The sequence below is a fragment of the Diuraphis noxia genome, unplaced genomic scaffold (assembly GCF_037042655.1).
Source record: "Diuraphis noxia isolate RWA-SAM2 unplaced genomic scaffold, SU_Dnox_SAM2 contig0003, whole genome shotgun sequence".
NCBI classification, from domain to species: Eukaryota; Metazoa; Arthropoda; class Insecta; order Hemiptera; family Aphididae; genus Diuraphis; species Diuraphis noxia.
This window is the reverse complement of record NW_028301713.1, coordinates 68,271,033-68,296,925: the sequence shown is the minus strand read 5'-3', so window position 1 is coordinate 68,296,925 and position 25,893 is coordinate 68,271,033. Positions and strand designations below refer to the sequence as shown.

Here is a 25,893-nt window from a genome sequence, read left to right as displayed (position 1 = left end):
AAAAATCAATAACATTATCTTCCAAAGAAAAACAATAATGTTGCTTGACGATTGTTTGCTTTGAAGCACGATTATTAAGTTCTTTAAAATCAGCTGATAACAACACGTTGAAATGTTTTTTATCACACGCGTCACATAGATGGCGACACAAATTACACCAAGCCCATCCGATTTAATGTAAATTTAATTAAATTTAACATAAATAGTGTAATAACTATTCATAGCCGGATAGCCCCTATGTCTTTGGCCTGGGTTTGAGGCGTTGGGGGGTCAACAGACCCTCTGCTTTTCTCTGAATATTATGTGGCCCCCAAATTGGGGGCCCCAATTGAATCATAATTACTTTAAAAGGCCCGGGACCTTATACACGGCGTTTTTCCACCGCATACTCCACAGCGTTTTCCGTTGAAGTCAAAACTAATATTGCATTATATTGAAGTAGTTATACACGACGGATGTAACACGCCGTGTTTTAATCCGAGGCGGAAAACGACGGCCAGCTTGCATTTTGGCGGAAAACGATGTGTATCGGGCCTTAGTAATACGGAGACAGCTGATGACAATACATGTGGGTATGACATTCTAGTATTTACGTTGTTCCATTAATTTACATTCATAATATACTCAAGTCACAAATACCCTACTAATTATTAATGGAATAATCCATTAGAGTAAAATCGATGCCATTAAATTTAACTTTTTTTTTTAACCAGAAAAAAATTAGGCCCGGGTGGAACTGTTAACCACAAGACTGCCACCCATTAAATTTAACTTTAAATGAATATTATTGATGTAAAAAACAATTAAATTATGTAACTATATTACTATGTAAGTAGGAGCGGCTTTCCAATACATTCAAAGTGGATTGGTTCCTACTAAAGTGGCCGCCTCTCGTTAGTTAGCCAGTAAGCTGACCCACACTACTAAAATCCTATAGCCCAAAGATCCGTCGCCGCATAGCACGTAAGTCACAAGTACACGCTTAATATTGACTTTCGTTTAAATTACAAAACTTACATGCGTTACGTTCAATTGTAGATTTAACTTTAAGAATCTTCACTTCTCAACGTTGTAAAATACAATTCAATAAAGTGGTTAAACGCACATATGACGTTATTTATTTTATTTATTCAATCACATCACAAAGTGGTAGGATGTCGGGTGTGTCATTGAGCCACATTTTCGTAATTTTTTTGTTTGAAAAATCGGTTGGATCTTAGATTTTTCGACGTTTAGTCAAATGCCAATAAAATACTCAGTTTATACATTTTAGAACAATAACTGGTCTATATCATCCAGTCAAGAGTCAACATCTTAAAAGAGATAATATATACAATCGATTAATCCAATATCAATCGATATTGAAAAAGAAAAAAGCCGTTCTTACATATTATTTCATTCGATATAATATTAATCATTATTCATTATGTATACATAATTTTAAATCTCACCACAGCAACAGATATTATCACACCGACAGACTGAAAAATGTACCTATTTAATACAATACTTCAGGTTCGAGATAAAAAAATTAAAATACCTACCAACTGATTTTTAATAGATAACAAAAAATTAATAACTTATAGTTACACCTACCTAACAACGATTTTAAACAATGTGAAAATATGCCTTAGTTACCTAATTGTAAATGTTGTATAATATAGTTTATAGATAAAATTTCAAATCTTAAAAACAAATAGAATGTTAAAATTACCACCCCTTGAGGCTTAGAGAGGTCAGTTAGTTGTGAAGAATCTAATTTCAAATCCAGCAAGTCAGTTTCATATTTCAAAACATATTCCCGTAATCCAATAATAAATACATACGTCGTACATATAGATTTAGACGTATTGAACATTATTATACCTACCTGTATTTTAGATAAATCTGAAAAATTATTGTATGCACACAGACACAGATATATCTGGCAAAAAACAATGTTATTGACATTTAATTTAAAAATCTTTGATATGAAAACGATCTTTTTTAAATTAAGTATAAAATTGTAGTAATTTTTATGAATTTTATCAAAATTCTAACTTCAAGCTCTCATAAAAATTATTGTTGAATTTAAGCTTATTCCAAAAGGAACCTTGAATTAAATGTACAAGTTATTTGACAAACGAACAAATATTTATAGACATTAATTTAGAAAAATTAATAATAACATTTTCATATGCCAATAAATAACTCAATTTAATTATATGTATATATATATATATATATATATAAATATTATTGATATTGAAATTATCAATAATTTCTGCTTCGAAATTTGAAGCCATTAGCATTACATTCAAAATATTTATGGTGTATAGAAAATAGTGTTATAAATATTCAGTGGAATTTGCACATAAAAACGATAATTTTTTATAGTGACACCAAAAATCAAAATCGATTTTGTCGAAATCTTATATTGTGTAAAAATTCACAACTATACTAGATTAGGTTTTTTGATTTTCACTGCGCTAACTAGATTTACTTTACCGTCGGAAAAGATAACTGAAGTTAAAAATCTTATCGTGACTTATGACTTATGACTTATCGTGTTTACACACAAAAAATTACATTTGATAAAATTAAAAAAAAAACATTATTATAAAATAAACACATTTATTGTTCCACTTGAAAATCTACTGTAACTAGTAATCACAATGTTGTTAATGATACCAATATTCATTTATTTTCTGGAACATTTTTACATTTCAATATTTGTATCATAATTTTCTCTATGAATCTATTAACATTTAACATAGCAATGAACTTAATTTGAAAATTACGAATATTATAATGTAAGTAGGTACCAGGAAGACGACTGACTTTTATTGACTAATAAAATGTAAACAATCAATTAATGTCAATCATATAGACAAAACAAACGCCAAAATAATTCTTTGAAATTTATGAATTATGCACTAAGATAAATGCAGAAAAATATGGTAGAATTTTATTTTCTTAGAAGCGTACTATTGTATAAGTATTAAGAGCTATTGAGAAACCATATCAAATACCAACAATTATTATATACCGTATAAAGTATGGACTGTCAGAAATTCGAAGTTCAGGAGAATAAAATAAATACCGATTTAAATATTTTAAAATATCAACAACTAACTGATATATTATGGCAATTTTAAGAGGAAGAATCAAGAATTCTGAGCTATTACAGATCGAGTAACCGAGAGTCCGAGAGTAGACTTAATTATATAATTTAAAACATTTAGAATATATTTTTATTTTTGCCATCTTTTAGACTTTGATAATATTTTAAATTTCATCTATTATTAAATTGAAATAAGTACCAATGAGATTTAGTTCAGACTTGATTTGAGCAAGAATTTCGTTGTAAAAATAATACCTAAATACCTAAATATTTGATAACCGTAATGATCGTTCCTGTAATTATAGTCATCATACACAGTTAAAAATATATTTTTAAATTCTTCAAATTGGAATTTACACACATTAATAATATATAATATATTAATATAATGTGTAGACTCGGTTCGACAATAGGAATTAAAAAGGAAGTTAATTGATTTTTTTTTTGTCGGTATCCAGTGACTGGAAACAGGAATGACATAATAGAACAGTTACATACCACACAATACACAAAAACATACAACCAAACGAGTAGGTAGTACTGTAGTTAAAAGTAAGTAGACTTACAATATTATATTGTTAGACTCATTACTCCAAATCAACACATTATACGATAAAATATTTTATTACAATTTATCGTTTGGTATAAATATCTTTTTTTATAGATTTCATGTCTATCATAAATGTTTAGAAAAGTTGTAAATACTTACTAGTAGTTAGTCTACAGTCGCTGAGCAAAATGCTAAAATTAATATTTTTTTTTTTTAAAGTATTATACCATTGATTATCATTGACTTGATGTACAATTAATTTTTAGACAGCATATTATGTATTTTATTATTATCATACAATTTATTTTTCTCTGTGACAACACATATTGTGTTGAGGACATCATCTATAGTCTATAATCTATATTTTACTGGTCTACGTGACATGTGTGGTATAATAATACAATATTATGTACGACAGAACAAAATATTTATTTTCATTGAACCTGCAGTAGCATCGTGTGGATCGTTCGGCCTATCGGCCCCTTGGCGCACCTATACTTTAACAAAACTATATACGGTTTCTACTGGGGCCAATGTCCCCTTTCTTCTAAAATCATCCCTTAACAATGCTCTGTAGTCTGTGTTGAACCAACCCTGTGGGCCAACAGAAAGTATATACATTATATTAGACCCTGCAGCAGAGCGTGTCCATCATGTTTTGTTGAAACCGCAGTGTCATAACGAAAAAACGAGGTAGCCCACCCACATATCATATAAAAATAGGCGTTTTAAATTTGTACAATTCAATGTCCCTGATGCGATGGACGGATATAAACGTATATAAAGTCAAATCCGGAAATGCAGGGATAGTCGTTTGGAAAACTGTTAGTATTTATACTAACAGTGCTAACACTGCTAACAGCATATACGAGTAAAAACAAGATTTCCGTTGTACAGAATAGAAAATAATTTTAATCATCAAACATCAAATATTTAACACGTAATATTATATCATTACAATATTATGACGATATTTAATAATAATGTATTATGTACCGGTGGATTATTTCGATGTCCTATAGCAGCGGATTCCGGGATATTTCGTCTGCAGACACGGAAGAGGAGTCGGGACGTCCGACTGAAATGCTAACGCACCGTGTACAATGATTTATAGTTTGAAGGAGCACAGCATCATTGTATCCCGCACTCATTCCTCGATGTCAATATATAATAGGTATTATAGATCCACAGGGCCGGATCACTTATACGTTGTGGACACGGCGATAACAACGACACGTCCTTTGATCGTGTGCTCGTATGCCGGCTTTCTAGCTGTGAGCAAAGAACATAATAATAATATAATAACGAATGTAGTCCAGGTCTAATAGCGTGTGGTCCTGCAGATTTATACACAGCGCAGTGGTTCAAGTACAATAGCCCATCACAAGTCTATATCTAAAAAGAAAACCGCACATACCATAATACAAGCGTCAAACCGTGGACGTTACGAAAGAGATTAACTGCAGCAGCTTAATTCGTTTGTTTATACTATTTAATGCCGAAGCGCAGGTACCCGGTATCGTTAAAGGGACAATGAGTATCCTCCAATATATTATAAACACACGCAAGAAGACTTAATAAAAAAAAAAAGTTGCCCGGAAATCCAAGGGGTGTTGCCGAAAAATTGTTTGAACATAATTTTCGTGGAAAAAAAGATCCGTCTGTTATAACTGTTTATTCTTTAGACCTTCGTGGTTTTATGTCGAGGCGTCGTAGTGGGTGATGCGGTCGTAAAAAAAAAATAGTGGATGTAAGCCAGTTTGTTTCATTATTGTTTGACCAACTCAAAAAAACTAAAAAAAAAGATAAAAATACCCAACATCTCGAATATAGCATGCGTGAAAGAATATAAATCTTAAATGACGCTGTAAAAATTATGTTATTTTAAAATTTTACTCTGGCTTTTATTTTGTAATAAAGTATAGCAATAATATACACCTCTAGATTAGGAATATTTTATTAGAAAATTATGAAACATCTTTTTGATACAACACACAAGTCATAGTCAACCATCGTTATTTAAAATAGTTATATTTATAGTATATATAGGTAGTAGGTACTTCTATGCAATTTTAACCCAAACGACACATATATAATACTATAAAATAGTAAAGACATAGTTTTTAGCTGTAATAATATAATCATTATGAGACATAAACGGAATGACGAATGTTATTTTAATTTCTGTTTATCTAATGAATTAAAAAATAAGCAATGTTATCGGAAATTAAATACATTAGTACAAACAATTTTTTTTTTAATCCGTTTATTTGATTTTTGCAGTGATTAGTCTAGTCTATGTTTGACATCAGCATCTATAATGATGATACGCTACCAGACTTCAACCGTCCGTTTTTTTTTTTTATGCAGTTACAATTTTATGTCAAAAGTACACATTTCCCCAATATCCGTTGTACAAAAACTATTTCGATAAGTGCTAGGTACCTATAGTAGTTAAAGTGCTAACTATCGTCGTCGCAGTTACCGCGGTAACGGTGGCGGAATCAGCTTCGGCGTATTATTTAGCATGACAACATTGATCAATTTCGTACATATCGGCGACGACGGCCGCTCGCGTTTTAACAATAATTATTACAATTTACAAAAAAACGTATAATAATATACATATTATCATATTATCGTAGGTATGCGTCACATATCACAATCGACACCTAGTGTATATATATTATACAAAAGACTTGGGGGCCCGTATAACGAGCGAATCGAAACCGCATAAATCGCGACAGACGGACGGCCCGTGTCCAGAATCTCGACGAGGTCTTGATCCCCGTGCCCGTTTGACGGACAAACGTCAAGTGCGGAACGAATACACGGAGTATAACATTATATCGAGGTAAGCGGCCGCTCCGAGGGGGGAACGTCGAGAAGAAAAAAAAAATCATAATAATAAAAATACCGAAAAAAACATCGAATATAATGGACAGGCATGTAATAATAATAATAATATAAAAAAAAGATACCCAGCGCATACGCGCGCGTTCCCTGCTTCTCTCGTCGTTGAGATCCTAATCTCCATCGTCGCGGGACCGACTATAATATTATATTATAATATAATACAATATATTATTATTATCTATACATAATATGTATATATACATATTTACTATGCTCTATACCTACCGACGCGCACGCGCGCGTACATACATCTTTATTTAACATCTTTACACCTGGACGGCGGCGGCGCACGGGACCGCTGTGTGTGTGTGTGTGTGTTGTAATCCTCCTCTCGTCTTATCGGTTGCGGTTTTTAAACCAATACCTACCTACCGTTTTCGAGACATTGTACGGATTATCATTATTGTTGTGCGCAGTGCGTGTATATAAAAAAGGAATAATAATAAAAAAATGCGATACGCGATCTGAAATTTGTTTTTCTTTTCGCCTCCGAGTCTCGATATAATACATACGTATACATACCTTCCCCTTTGGCCGACGATCTCTTCATCAACCATAGCGAATCGAAAAAAACAGAACACCGCGGCATGCGTATTATGTCTCATTACTCATTAGTCATTACTCGTCAGACGTGTCGCAGACTTGTATCTGACGAAGTATTTTTACATGAATCATTCGTGTTTGGTTTGCGATAATATTGTTATTGTCGTGTGTTAAAACATAATAATATAAATCGTTCGATCTCGACGCCGCGTATCGGCCGGTTATATTATAATATTGTTTGTTCCGGTTTAGGCGTAAAAAAGTCTTAAAATACTTAATCAATATTTAATTTTGCCTACATAGATTAGACGTAATTTATTCTTGAATAAATAATACAAACTGCGCATAAAATTACCCATATTTTAGGCAATTTATTGATAATATTAATGGATGTTAATTATGGGATGCGATAAAATATGATTTAGAACGATAAAATAATATATAGGAATTTGAATGCGTTTTAGAATAATACATTCTAATAAAACGGTAATATTTCTCATCGTCCAATGTACAATTATAAAATCTAAACGAATCTAGACTGATGTTTTCGATAATTGTAATTAATATTTTATACTATGTATTTCTGTCATTATGGCGAACTATTGTCTTTGTCTCCGAATAGCTCCACAGGCGTATCCGGCGGAAATCCATTCTTAATAAACTACAAATGAAATATACATTATAGCCTATAGGTTTTTATAACAGAAAAGCTAAAGAACCCCAGTAAAAGTTTAAAAATAAATATTTTACTGAGAAAATATCGTGTAAGCCACAGAGGTAATAATAATAATCGCATTTTTTCCGTGAACAGGCTAACATCTATATTATCACAGACGATCATAACGATTTCAATTTTTAATTATTTTCTTATTTTCTTTAAACTTTTCTATATTTGTACTCAATTAAAGTATTTTAATCGTAAAATGTTTGTAAAACCAAATATAACCAGGTCGTAAATTAGTATAACAGACCCCATCATTACTGAGAATAAATCATTATCTATATATCATTATTCATTATACAGAGGTAATAATATAACGATAATATTAAATAAGATACTATAATACAAAAACGAACAAACATTATAAATTACCTGTCTACGTATCAAAAATGTAAATGTCAATTTATATAATGAAACGTTTTTCCAAATCCGTTGGATATTAAAAGGGAATCTAAATTGTCTACACGTTTACGAAACGGATTTACGTAAATTATACTTCTCTACACAGTAATAACCAAATTAATTATGTAACGTATTAATTATTTATTGTGAACGTTTATAATATCATTATGAATATAAACGTCAAGAACACCGCCGAAATCTCAAAATTAAAACTCCATGTCACGTTTATTTAATAATAATATTATAATTAGCGTCACACGATGTATCCATATTAATTGTATGCAAATTATTGTACTCACTTTTTAGTATTAGGAAAATTTATCTTCAAGTATAAAATGTAAATATATTTTATTTTATTTATCATTATTTTTCTCAAATACTAGATAAATACATTTATGGAATGCTGAAATTATTGTTGTGACTAATATTTTCGTATCTATAAAAATGTGTTACAATGTTGTCATGTTATATTTTATTTTTAAACGTTAGAACGGTTAGACACGGCTCTCCGTGTCTATAGCTTCTTTAAAAGATTTTACGGTTACTAAGTACAAACCCCAATTCTTTGTTAAATTCCTGTTGCGCAAGGGAAACCTTAAAAACCGTGCATTTTTTGTATCAAGTACCTAGCCGTCCTAACCTAGTATTTCCGTTTGTTTTTCATTTCTGTACGGATACCACGAATTTGAGATCACAATCATAGAGTATCAAAGTATTGTATATTTCAATCGAAAACCTTCGGTAGGTATAAAGGCAGACTCTGTAGGTAAAATCTTATAGTGCCGGTCGGCGAACATCAAACGCATTTTATATCAAAAACAACTGATTTGGGTAAAATTTTGTAAAAAATTGTATGTGATATATCCCGTACCTACATACAACTGCCAAGAATGCTTCACTGCCATAGCGTATACAGTGGCGTCGAAGAATACTATGACATCGTACAACTATGTACATCAAGGGGCCCCTCACCATTCCACTGTTAATTTTCAATTTAACAATTAGCTAGTAACCAAAACACCGAGATAATATAATGTATAATGGTTCATTATAAGTTTTTAACTGTACAAATATTTAAATAGATTTATAATTTTAAACGGAGTGATAATGTAGGTATTAAATTTACAATGACATGTTTATTTTTTATATCCGTCTACTACACGAACAATAGTAGAAAAATGTTTCGATATTTAACTTTGAGGGTGATTTATGATATAAATTGGTTGTAGTCTTGTAGATATTGGATACAAATCTGGTTTATATTTTTGACTTCTAATTGATCAATATTAATACGAAATTCGTAAAACTGATAAACTTATCTACTATTTTTCTAAATTACATTATATATTTTGTATTATCATTTGAATATTTTGTAATTATAAGTAAAAATCAATAACTGGTTTACCAATGTATTTAGTATTTATGAAAACATGTTCTTTAATTGTATACAATATATTTTTAAGGGTATTAGCACAATTGGAAACACTATTAGACATTTGAATATTCTATACATTTTTTTCATGTAACTTTGGGGAAGTGTTTCTCTATCTTTTTAGTACAGCGGCCCAAATTTTCCCCAAAACATCCTTCGCGACCCACATGGTTTCACTTTTAAAAGTAGTAAAAAACAAAATTTTTACTATATAAATAATAAAATTATATACATTTTTTATCGGTATTTAGTATTTATAGATTTATAATTAATATATTCTTAGAAATATACTTTAAATAATGAGATGTATGCAAAATGTGTACTTGTTTTCTGTTATGGTTAATAACAGCATTGATATCGACGTCAATTTTAGTTATATTTAAACGTAAGGAGTTCGTTAAGTTTAGCTTGTTTCGATGTTTATTTTTGATGCCCACCTTTGTCGAAAATCCAACTTCACGCATGTATGAAGATGAAAATGGGAAAAGTTTTGATATAACTTAAGATGAATGAATTGAAAATTTTTGTTGAGACGATAGCCAAAAATTAATCACATTACTGCGGTTAAATTGAAGTTTTAAGATGAATCTTCTGATAAATCAATGAGTTCTTCATCGGCTTTTGTCGCTATTCCAGTAGATATAGCTTCCTGAAACGAATAACGAATTAATACCCGTCATAATAACTAAATATACGACGAATTTTTATTTATATTACCCAAGTGATTTTTGGTACTATATTACTATAATAATTTAAGTATATTTAATATTAATTTAACATAAATTCCTTAGTATCCATATAATTTTAAAAAATGTTCGCGATCCAACAAAACTACAAAACTGACTGACGACCTATCAGTGGGTCGCGACCCACACTTTGAGAAACGCTGTTTTAGGAAATTAAAATACCGCTTATTGTCATATTATCGATGGGCATAAAAGTATCAGATTATTAGATACCTATTGTATTTTTATTGACCAGGAAATATCGATGACGGTTCTATAAAAAAAAAAAAAATGACATGGTGTCAGTGATGTAATAAGACGGCTGTTTATACAATTTACTTATTAAAGTATAGATATATTTTTATACGGGTACCCCTCACTATATTATACGCGTGCATACGTAAATTATACAGATTCGAGATAACTGTACAACACCGCCGCACATAAGGGTAGAAAAGTGAAATATAAAAAAAGGGAAAGGAAGAACTCAATGGCGAACGTGCCGCTCTGTTCCTATATAAATATTTAAACGGAAAAAAACTTATATTAGTAAGATACTCGTTGCATCTATTAGTGGATAAACACAAAAGCGAAGCAAGGCAAAAAAAAACATAACTGTATTGATATAGGCGGTGGCGGTGGCGGCAGTCGATTTTTGAAGGGTCCAAAAATATATATAAAAAAACAGCTGCCCACCAAATGTCCCATAACCCATCCAGGTGCATCTTGACCACACCGTCTCCCTTTATTATTTTATTTTTATTTTTTTTTTTACTTTTTTGTTGCCTTATAAACCTGGTCAGTAGTGGGTGACATATTACTTTTTGCGGGCCTTTTGTGTCTGCTAAATCTACCCCTAAATAACCGGAGAATGTTTTAAGTCGCACCGGCCGATATGTGTTCTCCTCGCCTTGAATGGGACAAAACGAATAAAAAAAAACTGTTAAAAAACGTCGATGCGTCGTCCACGTGTGCACCGCACAATAAATAATAATGTATATAATATATACGGCTAGCACATAAAGAAATGCATAAGAATATATCCATATATATAGATACCTATATTTTTGGACGTTCGGTGTATATTGCTCTGTTCAAAAGACACGACGACTTTTGTTCGGTTCGACGCCGAACACACGTCACCGGGTCCATCTGTGCACCGGTTTCTTAAAATACGAAATCTCAAAACTAATGTTTCCGGTTAAAATAATAATATATAGCCAGTAGCTTTATATAAAATATGTAACGTATATAAATTATTGCAACTTCCAAGAAGAAAGGTTCAAAGGGATTGTGATTAGATGATCGTTGTAGGAGTTTAACATGCCTCCATGACGAAAATGCTTTTTAAATCATTAATATTATTTTACCCGATAATTCTACATTGCATTGAATGTTAAATCCAAACATCCTAATAGTCTGAGCTCAATACAGCCGACAGCGCTGGAAGTCAATAAATTTGATTTTTTTATGCGTTTTCTGAAAGGTTCAAAAAAAAACAAAAATACCAAATAACTGATAACGCATATACGTAGTTAATACAATTATAAAAAAAGTATTAATACAACACATACTTAAAAAATTGATGGCAATAGTAATTTGCATCCGCATCCCGCATGATACATTATTACTATTATTATACATATTTTTGTATACTTTGACGCCTTTGAATATTTATTAATATATAATTTTGTACTTTCTCTACTACGAGTTTTTAAAATAGTTACACATAATTATTAATTGGTTTTTAAGTAATTTCATTTTTCATCGAATATTTAATACATTCTAGAAATAAATTAAGGTTATTTTAAATTGGTTTATAATATTAATACGCTTTTAAATACTATGTTTGACGTACCTAATTTAATTTTTCACTGAATATTAAACACGTGTTTAAGCATTCTATAATAAACGTGATCAATAAGAAAAATATAAAGGTTATTTATTATATAATTATTTTTTAGCACCATTGCTAATTTTCCACGACGTATATTATGATGTCATAAAATAAGTTATCAGTAAGTTATGAACGGTTCTTAATTAAAAATTAAAATGTAGTTGTAATAATATCATAGGTCACACATCCTCTATCTACGAATGCAATACTTGTACCTATAATAATATATAGCTTGATGTTTTGCTAAAAATTTAAATCATAATTTTCTTTCGTTTAGTGCTTAATGCTAATAGATATATTATATATACATAAATACATAATATACATCGTCACTGCACCTGATGTGATGCGTGCACGATTCCATCGTCACTCTGCGGCCTAAAAGACCACCCGATCGAGGGGTTAACATAATAATAATCGATAACCGATGGACCGTCGGATATTCGATTACGATCAAAAATTCAAGTTTTTTTTTTTTCATCTGACCCAACACTTCAATGATTCCGCTCTAAAACGCATAAACGTATTTCACAAAAAAATATTATCTTATGCTGTTGTTCAACTCACCGCTTACGGTGGGGATACACAAAGGTACACCGTGCTAGATGAACAAGACTAACTGATCGCATTCTGTTGGTGAAATAATTATTAATTATTGAGAAACAAGTAACAATTTAGTATTAGTTGAAATACTACATAGCCCAATGGGAAATTATTTTACTTATTTTAATGTAGATATAATCATTAATCACTAATACTAATTGTTAAACATAATAAAAATTAATCAAATCACGAAAAAATTTTGTTTTAAGGTTACCTATAAATATTATTTGAAAGAAAAAAAATTTGAATAAAATATAAATTGCAGGTTACATGCATACATATAATTGTTGTTTAAAGTTTAAACTATATGATACCATGTATACAAATTGGTTTAAGAAGATTTTTGTATGATAAATTTAATTTTTAAGCAATAGTGCTAATTAATTAAAAGTGTTGGTTAACTAAGTATTGCATTACCTAATAGTAATATTTTGTCAAGTGCAGACGATTATTTATTTTTGAATAAGCTTTAAAAAAGAATAGTTTAACAATCCTAAATTTAAAAAAAATACATAATAAACATGCGAATAGATTATATCAAGTATATTCAATTATTATTGCATTTTGACATTTTTAGTGTTATGATTTTATGAATTTATGATTATATTTATCATTGAAAATAAATATTATAATATCGACATTGAAACTTATACAATGAAAACAATAATTATTTTTGCGTTCAAGTGTGGTTTGAAAGGGTTCAAATTAAATTAAAACACGTGAAAATATGCTCGCCGATCTGAGCGAAGGAGATAATACATCAAATAAAACCAATAATACGAAAACGTTTTGGACGTGAAAATAAATATTTTTTCGATTAATTGAAATCGATTGTTTATTTTTTTATTATTATTCTGTGTTTGTTTCCGTATTTTTTCTATACACTTCTCCTATATTCAATACAATAATAAAATATTTATGTTTTGGCAACTTGCTACCTATATAATATACATAATAATATATAGTTAATACCGTAACACGGATTAAAACCGTTCGGACTGTAAACATTGGTTAACCGAGAGCAGTGTACTTACATGATACATGGTACATAAATACAAAGGGTAAAAATAGTTTTCCTTCCTCGCAACCCACACACACCCACCCCGTTTCACGTATAGGTATAACCGTTACTTATATATATAGGTATATACTATACGCGTATACACACGCACGTACACACATACATTGTTCCTCACCATATTATATATTATTATAAATCTATATACTCATATACGGCTATATTATATACATTATTGTTGTTGCAGTGCCCATTTTTTTGCTTCTTATTATCGCTCGCACACACTCGCAAACAGTCCGATTGCACACACGAGTACACGACACACGCTGTTTATTGTAAACATTTTATTGGCTTATTGTCCCGAAAACAACGGCAAGATGTCCGCCACACGCACTTTCTCTCGGACCCATAACTCTTGCGCGTTAATTCCGTAACGAATCGCCGCCGCCACCGCCGTACACACCTCGTATATAGCCGTGATGAGATACAGACCCGTGTGTGTGTGTGTATACACTTCTATAATTCAATAGGAGCTCACACAATGTACGGTTGTACAAAGATTGCGCAAAAATCTAGATTACGAGCAGCCCCGGCCCCGGCACCGACATGAGGTCCTCGTAGGCGAAATGTGAGCATTACATTCCACAGTATTATTATGTAGCATATCTCCTCCGAAGGGATTATCGTTAGGGCGATTGATTCCAGCATACATTTCTGTAGACATTTTGGTGTACGGCGAACTTGACCTATATCGGCTATATCATGGTATACATAATATACATATGCAGCAACCAATGGAGTACTTTTTTGGTGGGTGTGTGTGTGTGGGGGGGGGGGGGTGACATCTTCCATGTCTGGACACTCACCGACTTAACAAAAAAAGGCTTAAATATTGGTATTATCATTTATTTTATAATTTACTATTTTTATTTTAGTATACAATGTATATTCATTAAATGTTGGATACCCCCCGAGAAATCAAAATACGCCACTGACTGGAGCACGATCATCACGATCATCGAAAACTATCATTACTGCACTGCAGCCGTAGTGATGTTACGGTTTTATACGCATATATCCATTTTAAACACACACTGAGTACTATGTGTGTAATGCGCACACGTCGGTGATTTCGGGCTATTCAATATAATACTCGTTTACCATTTTTCCCATAAATATATATTATGTGCATGCATGTGTGTGCGCGTGTGTGTGTGAATTATATCCTTTTATTGTCAACGCCGTTTTTAAATCGGGTTTCAACGCCGTAGGCCGAAAGAATATATACATCATATCGATATTATTGTACGCGTGTTGTAGGTGGTGGTGTATAATAAATAATAATACAAATGGTCATCATCGAAGGTGGACGGGTGAAAAAAATATTCGCACACAAACACAACGATCTCCGGCCGTGCAAAATATGACGGCGACAAAAAGAATCGGTTAAATTTAGACCATCTATTATGTTTGTACAAAACCTATGTAGTGACTAGTTATGGACGTTTTCGATATATCTCACGCGCACCTTTTTCCGTTCCGGCCAATTTAAAAACATCTCGCGGCAAGGATTTTTAAAATTATTATCATTTTTTTTTCTCTCACCCCTCACAATTCCATAATACACGCGTATAATGGATTTTTTCGATATAGTTTCCCTATAGAAATATAAATGGGTTCAACACCACGTTTCTCAAAACTCGTTTGTACGACAACGGCGGGGTACTGTGTTAAAATTTGGATCAGAAATGTTTTGTATGTTTAATGTTCTTCTGGTACACGTATTACAATATATATATATATACGACGTAGTAAATTGACTAATGATATTTTAGGTGCTTATATATACTACACAACTGAAGTCATCATTAATATCGTCCAGTTTGGTAAAAAAAAAAAATGAGATCGCATTAGGTATATCGTACAATTCGTACATTATACTAACATTACATATTATTGAACGGGGGTGTAAGGTAAATTTTAATACATCAGAAATATTATATAGATTCAAAATTACCTCCTAATCATATGAATATATATATTTTTTTTTTAATAAAGAAATAACCCTCGGCAAGTTGGCCATTGGGATAAGATACTTTTTTTTTTTCGAAAGGTGTTACATTGTAATAATAGAAAAGGTTTAAAACAATAAATGTCTAAATAATAAGAGTATAATTATAATAAGGTTGTGTTTTTTCAAATGGTTAAATAAGTTTGTCTAGTCCTGTCTCCTGAAGGAACACGAATATGTCAGGTTATTGCAGAACAGGTCCCAGTATGTCGTATAAATCGCTGGACAGATGATTGAGATTTCTTGCATCGAGGTATGCCATATGAATATTGTATAGTTATATATCCACATAAAAAGAACGCAAGTACAATATCTAAGGAAACTATTTATCATTTTCAGAAACCTAACAACTATTTAAGTGGTTTTTAATATAATATTATGTAAATGTATTAAATAACAAACGTTATATCAAGTGTTAGAGCGTTTCACTAAATTCATAAATGAATAAAATGTAAAATGTTTGCACCACGTTAAAATTGTTAACTGCAGTTGTTAACAATGACCTGTTAAACCGAAATCGTTTGCGTATTGAAATAACTAATAAATCATAATATGTAATATATTTTTATACCACACACAACTTGCTTGAATGTGGACATATAAACATGTGGAATAATAATAACTGATTAAAATTGTATAATTTTTAAGAGATAATAGAAAACAAATAAGTTGTTATAATATTCTAAATTTGTAAATCACATAATACGGCCTCCTATGATATTTGAAATTAATTTATTATATTACAACTAATAACATATTTGAGTTATAAATTCACGAATAATTTTAGTTTGATCATATGCATTTTGTAACAATTTCAATTTATCGTTGATATGATAGTAGTATGTATAATATGTACTTTTCTCACGTGGGAACAGACATACAGTATAATATACTTAGCACCTATATGAATAAATAAATAAAAATCGATGATTAATTCTCCAATGAGTTTTTTTTAATATACATAATTTTACACGTGACACTTCGACACTTCGACACTCCGTTTACCAATGCCTTCCGTCAATGCAGACGACGTCCACAACTGTAAACGCGGAACTAAAAACTGCGTTGGATGACTGCAGTTCATTATATTTAAAATCCACCGAGATTGAAGATGATTTAAACAGACATGCGATGGACGTGATATAATATACAGATACAGGGTTAACTATAAATACGCCTATTATTTATTTTGAGTTCAAAAATCAATTAAAAATATTTTCATTCACCCACATCGATAAATAAATATTATATCGATGTCATCACTGCTGCTGATTCACCGCGCATATAGCAGTATATTATGGGAAAGAGTCGTAGGTATACGTGCGTCACACCACTTACAAAATGATATTGCTACAAAATACAATATTATAATGTGCATACAAAAATGCGCATTGTAACGGCTATATACATAAATATATATTATACAGCAGCAGATGACCGGGTCCGGGTGTTCCGAAATCGGACTCGCTCTCGGATTTCACTATATATTAGCCGATCGGCGGCGTCGACCGTTTCCCATATATATTATTATATCGAGGCGCTGCTCCAACCCTATCCTCCCCACACACAGCAGCATACACGGCAGTACATACACACGTCACACGCACACCCGCGCACACGTTTTCGCATAATAATAATAACGACGAAAGGCCTGCAGCAATCGCATGTGGTATTATACATATTATTATTATATATTTTATTATATGGGTAGCTACAACAGTCGTATAGCCAAATGTGGTGAAATCACTGAAATCGCGGGGGTGTTATACACAGTGGTCGTGGGGAGCGGCTCGGCACAGTATGTATATATATATATAAATGTGTGTATTATGTATATCGAGACACGCACACAATCGGACGGGATTTATATACATTTTCGGTATTAAAAATAATTCGGATTGCGGCGACCGGCCAACAGACAATTCGGACAACAAACGAAACGCACACAAGGACACAAAAAAAAATGTACAATAATAATAAATAAATAATCAAACCCAAAACATAAAAGTGTAGTGTACCTATACTACGCGCGTATATACATATAATACGCTAGCCAACATCACACTATTATAATATATATATAAGTGTCGTAATACCGTTATTGTGTCCTTTTTTTTTTTCCGTACAAAATAATCAAAAACGGCGCGGCGTGTGCGCATATTATCTCGTTCGGACCTAACGGTTTTCGTGCTGTGCGTACCAATTGCGCAATGCAATACAATAAAAACTCGGCATGATTTGTGTTGGCGCGAACGCGAATATATATATATATAAGATCTTAGGAACCGGTGGATTAGTGTCCCACGACGATTTTCGTACAGTGCTAGTTGCGGGGGATGTGGAGGAAAAAAATAAGTCCAGCTACCTAAGGGATAGTGTGTGCGTGCATGTCCTATATAAGTACTCTCTCTTCTCGGAGACCCGAAGAATCGATATTGCGCAATACGCCGTGTGTGTATTATATTATTACACGGTACACGCAGGACATAATATAATATCTATTATATTGTATAAAAATATTACAAGCTTGAAGATATATGGATAAGGACCCATAGACATAAGCAGTGATTTATATTATATTATTATATACGTTTACTAAAATCGTGTGTGCGGTACGAAATTGGAAAGTGTGCATTACGATTTTACGAAAGATTTCTCGTATTATTCAAAACTCTTATAATATCTTCTAACGCAAGTGCGCGCCTCTTATTGTCAAACGGGCAACATCGCAACATATATATATGTATTATGGTATAATGTCGACGACACCACCGTTTCGATATAGAGTGAAACTTATACGATCGCTGTCTCCCGTAGATGTACAGTGTGTGAACCATCACAGCGTTTTACTGCCTCGGGACACTCCCACGCTGCTCTTAAGGTGGACATTGACAACATTTTAGCGAAACGCATACAAATATTTCTATTACATTGTTAAATCGCGTTTTATGAGGAAAAATTAATTATTATTTCTTGATATCACGTTGTACGATTGGGTAAAAATGTTCATTTCATAAAGAAGGTACTATTAGTAATATAGTAATATAGTAATATGGTAATAAAGTAATCTACCTATAAATTTGAATGTCATTAAGTTTGATGAGATTAACAATTTATTTTATTTAAAAGAAAAATTAAAGATATTTATTAATAAATAGTACTTAAAGGTATAGGTAAACTTATAAGTAACCATTATTATAAGTAAATATTATTTTTAATTTATAGGTTAGCTGCAGGTAAGTGGTATCAACCAAATATTACTTAGTGCTGTAATATAATTATAAATTATAATTATGTATTATGATTTATTAAAAGCCAATAAAAAAAAAAAATATATGTATTATCAAGTTAGAGATATGTTTACTAAATGGTATTTAAACTTAACAACAATTTTAATATAATTAGTCATGACTTCAGAGTTCAGAAACTTCTTTATACTATATCTAAGCCAATACTTTATGTATTTGTATAATAATATGTATATAGTATATTAAGAGTACAAAGAGTCCGCGTTCTGCAATATTAATTTTAATCGGTGTCTGTGTTTCGTTTTTTTTAGTGTTCAGCCGTATAAAGTGACATAGTGACCTAGAACAGGTAAAATTTATTCCTTGAGTATATTTTGGACTATTCTATGATATATTATGAAATATACTTATATACTATATTGTAACAACAGCGTGTTTAGGGGAAACGATGTGGATGACATATCGCCCATTATTGCTCTTGACCATTTTTCCCAGCAGTTAATTATTGTTAGTTCAAAACATACTTAACAATTTTTCTACACAATCAATATATAATATAATCATCATCAGTTTTACTCAATAAAGATTGGCTAGAATCTGGTATTAGTTGAGTTAAAAATATGAAAAAACAAATTCCTTGAATAATTTGAATTTTAAGACAGCAATGATGGATGCCATTTTAATAACAAAGGAATTATATCCGAATAAACAATTTATTTGAAAAAAAAATTTTCGTAGGTACCTAATATTTACCTACCATAATGGTAACAATGTAGTATACCACTTACGAACCTGAAGATTCAGCCAATAGCAATCACAAATTGTTTTTAGGAAATTATAATTACTAGGTGTAAAGTTGCCTTCTCAGTTCATTCCATGCTCATATTGGTGTTGATATACAGTTTTGCATTTTTAGGTGCCTGAGCGCACAACAAATACAGCTTTAGTTTTATATACAACAGAACAACGCGGTTTTGATACTTTATTAATTATACGTTTAACTCTTTTCGTCTCTTATTTATAATGGTTTTCGAAACGGTCGAATTACTACAATCGTACAGCGGAGGTCTTAGTGTTAAGCGATCCGATTATTTAAACGACCCGTACGAAGTATTTCAAAGATTTATTCACAGCAGCCAGCCAAAAACCCTCAACGTATCACATTTTACTTTTCCATCAGTGATTTAAATAACATTGTTTTTCAACCTGGGTGTTGCGCGATTGTATTTTTACTCATGCATGCCAAGTGATCTCTGTGTTTTACAACGGTATTATAATAAGACGTACAGATATTTGTTTTTTCTATAAGAAAGGAAGTTATACTTGCTAGTTTTTAGTTAACACATCGAATAATTTAAATAATTAATAACCATACATTTTTCATTCGGATAAATATAGTTGTGAACTATTTGAGTAAAATGGCTTAGATTTAGTTTTCAAAAACAACTAACATTATCGATGGTAAATAATTATTTCTGATTGGGATAGTAAAAAATATGATTAAGTATATTTTATATCTAAATAAAATTTCAATAATAAAATACAGACACATTAATACCTACAAAGAGAAGGTGAATAAAATGATATTTATAAGGGTTTATTTATTTATAAACTTGTGTTGTAACAAAACGTATTTTTTTTCGTTTAAAAATGGGTTGCACTCCAGTGACTTGTACATGACATATCGACGGGATATTTTATTTGTATGGATGTATTTTTTTCCAAAAAGATTTAATGGTTTTTAAGATTTGACATTTGACCATTCGAGTAGAAAAAAAGGATTATTTAGAGACGATTGTGAGAATTGGGTCGTCAGATACAGGTCAGGTCAATGTGTGTTTACGACCGTACAATATTTGATCCAAAATCAAAACATATAGATTGTAACTTGTAAGTATATAATAAATGGTTTTTTTTTTAAGGTACCTAAAAGGTGAAACCTAAAACCCTACGGACGTACACAAACGGACATTCCGTATTTTACAAAAAAAAAAGTATATAACAATACAATATATACGTACAACTAGAAATAACGATTATTCATACTCGGACAGATGAAGTGTGCGGAATACATTTCTTTTTGAGCGACTGTACAACAAAAATATGGCAAAATTATTGCCAACTCAACGATCATCGCCAGTCACACCACCCCCGTCAGAGGACCGAACCCGCTAGAAGCAACAATGACATGCAAAAATCCGGATATTTGTTTGTGACAATATTTTTAAAAATCCCCGCAGGCATAATGCATTTTTTACGACCCTTTTAGGAGACCCAAACGTCTTTTAATGAAGTCGCCGTCGACGTTTTTATTTTTCCACCACCGCCCCCGTGTCCACCGGAATTTTTTTTCTTTCTTTAGCCACGAAATATTGATTGATCGTATCCTCCGCAGAAATACGTATTACAAAAAGATCATTGTCACGACGCACACAGACCGCCGTTTCCCCATTTTGCGGCACACAATAAACACAAAATACATATATGCACACAGTGTACATATAAACCTTCGGTCTAATCACCTCCTTGCAGATTTATATTTATTTAATGCATTTCAAATACTCACTCTTCCTTGCAACCGTCATTGTCGCCGTCTTATTGCATATACCTATCGAACCACACACAGAGTAGAAAAACTATATTAAATATTCCACCGCCATGAGTTGAACAAACGCAAAAACCCTAAAATAAAACAGTTCGGAATTTTCAACAGTTTGATTTTAATTCGATATTATAATATTATATGATACATTACACTCACTATAATATAATTCTGTTACACAACGCAGCCATTTCAAATAAAAAAGCTTTTAACACATTTTAACGTTTCGCAATGGTACAAAAACAAAACGTATCTGATTTACGTAATATACAGTTCATGATAATTCCAGAGTTTATTTTAGCAACATATTCAAAATTCTTGAATTTATTCTAATTTTTCCGTTTTGATACATTATATTTATATCTTCGAATCACATTCATTTACGTCTACGTCTTAAATGCCTTATACAAATCTATATCCAATTAAACGATAGATTGATCAAATCGAGCTTAATGCCGTTTAACGTTTTACAATTTTTTTTTTTTTTTTTAAACCAAATAATATTATGGTCTCTGTTTTTTCGTTCTAATGCTTGTATATAACCGGAGGTAGCCACTGCGAGTAGTTTGTGTTTTATTTTGCGACCAGATGTTTACAGAAATATTTCGACTCCACGGTAAACGCGCGTTTTTGACCGATCGAGCTCATTTTACGCGAGGGACCTTGCACCTGCGTGTTTAATGAAAAACAAGGTACAGAAACTGATTAATTACACGAACACTGAACACCAAGAACGGAAAAAATATTATTGCAAGAAAATGTTCAACCATTATATATATGTATACCGTTCTATATAATATTATTGTTATATAAAATAAATTTATAATTGTTGTATTTTACATAAAATCTACTTACCAAAATGCTTCACTATATTTTAAGTTACTGCGATTATCTATAATCTAGTAAAGTTGTAAGAATAGATGAGAGATTATATAACATAAATTAATTATATAGTTTCTAAAGATTAATACATAATTAAATGTTAAAAATGTCTGCAATATAATAAAATGAAATTTTCTAAAAAATTTGCAAATAATTTAAATGTTAACAACCAATTTACACTCTAATATAGAAATATTAGGGAAAACAGTAAAACCAACAATAGAGAAAATATTACTTAAGAATTACATACTGATAAGGAAGTTAGGAGAGAAAGGTTCATAAATACAATCAAAGTACCATGGACAATTTATATTATTAGTTATTAAAGTTAATATTATTCAATTAAATTACAACAATTTTTCAAATGTAATCAAATGCTTTTTTTAATCATTTTTCAGTATCTATATTCCGTTGTAAATAAAAAAGTAATTAGAGTTAAGATCTTGAACATCTTTTTTGATAATTTAGTCTATCGGGTAGAATTTGTTTATATTCACCATCTAAAATAACAATTAATTTCGCACCATATTTAGTTTTGATAAATTCGAATAAAGGAGCGGTTCCATTTTCCTCCAAAAACGAGATACCGTTTCCTCCACATTATTTTCGCCTAAAACTATGACTATTTTTCTCTAATATTCTAACCTGTGTTGTAGAATTACGTTCTCTATTGGTATTATAAAGATAAAAGATAGAGTTAAGCTAGGATCACAGTTTGTGCTTATTGGTTGATGATTACATTCTGGTATCGACTATCTATATCAGCTATCAAAAAACGCTAGTCCAAGCAATTACAAAAAGTAAAATAATTATATCTAATTTTTATTTTCTTTAAACAGGTATTCATTAGTTGCTAAAATGTCCTATAATTATAAACAATATAATATTATAATCAATTTATTTATTTAATAATTAATTTTTTTTTATGTGGGGGGGGGGGGGGGGAATGACTACGGCCGAAAAATATGTTCAGTATTTTTTTCTAATTATGTAGTGAATTCCAAATCACAAAACTTCACAAATTTTAAATTATTCTCGTTTTTATTTAAGAGTGTTTTAAGGTTTTCCATTTTATTTGTTTATTTATTCAATTACATGAAACAAATTTTCCTTATGAAATAATATTGAACGGCACATGAACGGTAGGTAATATAGTACGTTAATTTTACTAATTGACAATTGTGCAATAAGTTTATTTTTCAGCTAAAAACAACTTAAAGGCCAACAAAGAGATCTTATTTTGTACGAGATCAAACCTTCAATAAAATTTTATGGAACATTATTTTAATAATATAACATTATTAGAATATAATATATAACATATTATAGTTACATATAAAACAGTAAATAAAATAACATTTTATTCCCTATTAATTTGAACAGGTAGCTTAATTTATTCCTTATTTTCACTGGCTAAAAATTTAAAAAATTTAAATATGTAGCAATAATCTTAAGAAACTAATTTATTAATTCATGTTATAATCCCTCGTCTATTCTTACAATTTTAATATACTACAGTTTTCAAGTTTTCCAGCAATCATAACTTCGGAGAAGTTAAGGTCAATTGGCATATTTTCTACAACTTGAACACTTTTCAACGGCTCAACACTTAGCTCACAAAATCTAAGGCATTAGTTCAACAGCTCAACATTTATCGGGACTCAACAGATACAGAATCTTTATTTTGTTTTTTAATAATTGTATAACTTTTAAAAAAACTGAAGGAAAAGTTTAAATAATATTGTTTAAGGCAGTTGAACGTATGGTTTGATTTTTTCGTTACCTATAAAAATAAGGTAATCAATGTGGTATATTAAATTAAAATATTGTTACTAAAAATAATTCACGTTGGGTTGCGTGAAATGTACAATTTCATAGTTATGAAAAACTGATGATTCCATATTAAAATTATTATTTGTATAGTTGTTAAAATCTATATACTGATGTTTTGTGTTAAATTATTAAAAATTAATGCTTTAGAACTTTTACTGATTAAAATATATAATCAATTTATTGTTATTTTTGTGATTCAATTATGAAAAGTAGCGTTTTATGATATTTTTGAGAATTAATTATGAAAAGTATAGATTTCTGATAATTTTGTGATTTAATTGTGATAAATAGCGTTTTATGATCTTTTTGTGATAAAAATCAATTTTCTGAAATGTGTACCAGAGTGACCCGCCAACTACTTATAAACGGTATAGGTTACTTTTCATTGTGAGACGATTATATAAACTCTTCGGATCGTAATCGTTAACGATAATTGGATAAGCTAATTTAGGGTTTGGTAATGTTTATAGCAATAATATTGTCGGTCAGCAGCATCATTTAACCAGGGTTTATTACGGGCAGTAAACTGGTAAAGCGTGCGGTATTTTATTTGTCAGCAGCGTTGGCAGATCAAACGCGAACAAACGACTTAGGGGCGTTTGTGTTACATACTTATAATATTATGTAACCAGAAGTGCCTGATCGGTGCAGCTCCTCGTCGATAGCGACATAATCAACTCGATATTATAATAACATGAACAACAATAATAATTTCGGTGTGGGTACGTGCCGCGACCGGTAAGCGGCACATTATATTTCCGTCAATGTACCTACGACGACGTATAATAAATGAATAAACTCTATTATACACGTGTATAATGCACCTCGAAGTTCTCTCATTCGTTATGGCAGCCGACAGGTCTCTTGAATTAAAATTTATGATACGATTAACTTGCTCTCCGCTCACTACTAACTATTATTGTTATTATTAATTATTAATATTATTATTTTAAACGTCCGCAAGAGCGTGTACAACACAGTGCCACGTATTATAATAAATTAATTTTTTCAGACACCATTGTCGTTTCCTTCCTCCGAGCCATTCTATTGCGATCGAACCGAAACGATTGACGTTTTAAATATTTATAAACAAATAAAATCGATTGTGTAGTTTGGCGCGAGATGGACGAGATTTCAACGGAATGGGCATTATACATTTTACTGTGCCGCCGTCGTCGTCGTAGTTGCGATTTCAGAAAAACCGAGAAAAACGCTATCGCACAGGCGCGGGTGTGTTGTACACATTTAAAATATATATATCGAGTCGAGGGCGGTCGTTTCGCGCGCGCCGGCGTTCGTCGGACCGTGTAATGTGCGTTTTTCACGAGAGCACCAAAAGACCTGCTG

General features: G+C 31.1%; 1 long non-coding RNA gene across 1 annotated transcript; it reads right to left on the bottom strand.

The window, feature by feature from the left end:
• Positions 1-4,477: 4,477 nt before the first annotated feature.
• On the bottom strand, positions 4,478-11,827 carry LOC149057701 (uncharacterized). Its single transcript, XR_016190968.1, has 3 exons — positions 11,763-11,827; positions 10,105-10,316; positions 4,478-4,925 (listed from the first exon to the last, which is right to left on the bottom strand). It is a non-coding gene; the product is annotated as an uncharacterized LOC149057701 (long non-coding RNA).
• Positions 11,828-25,893: the final 14,066 nt, after the last annotated feature.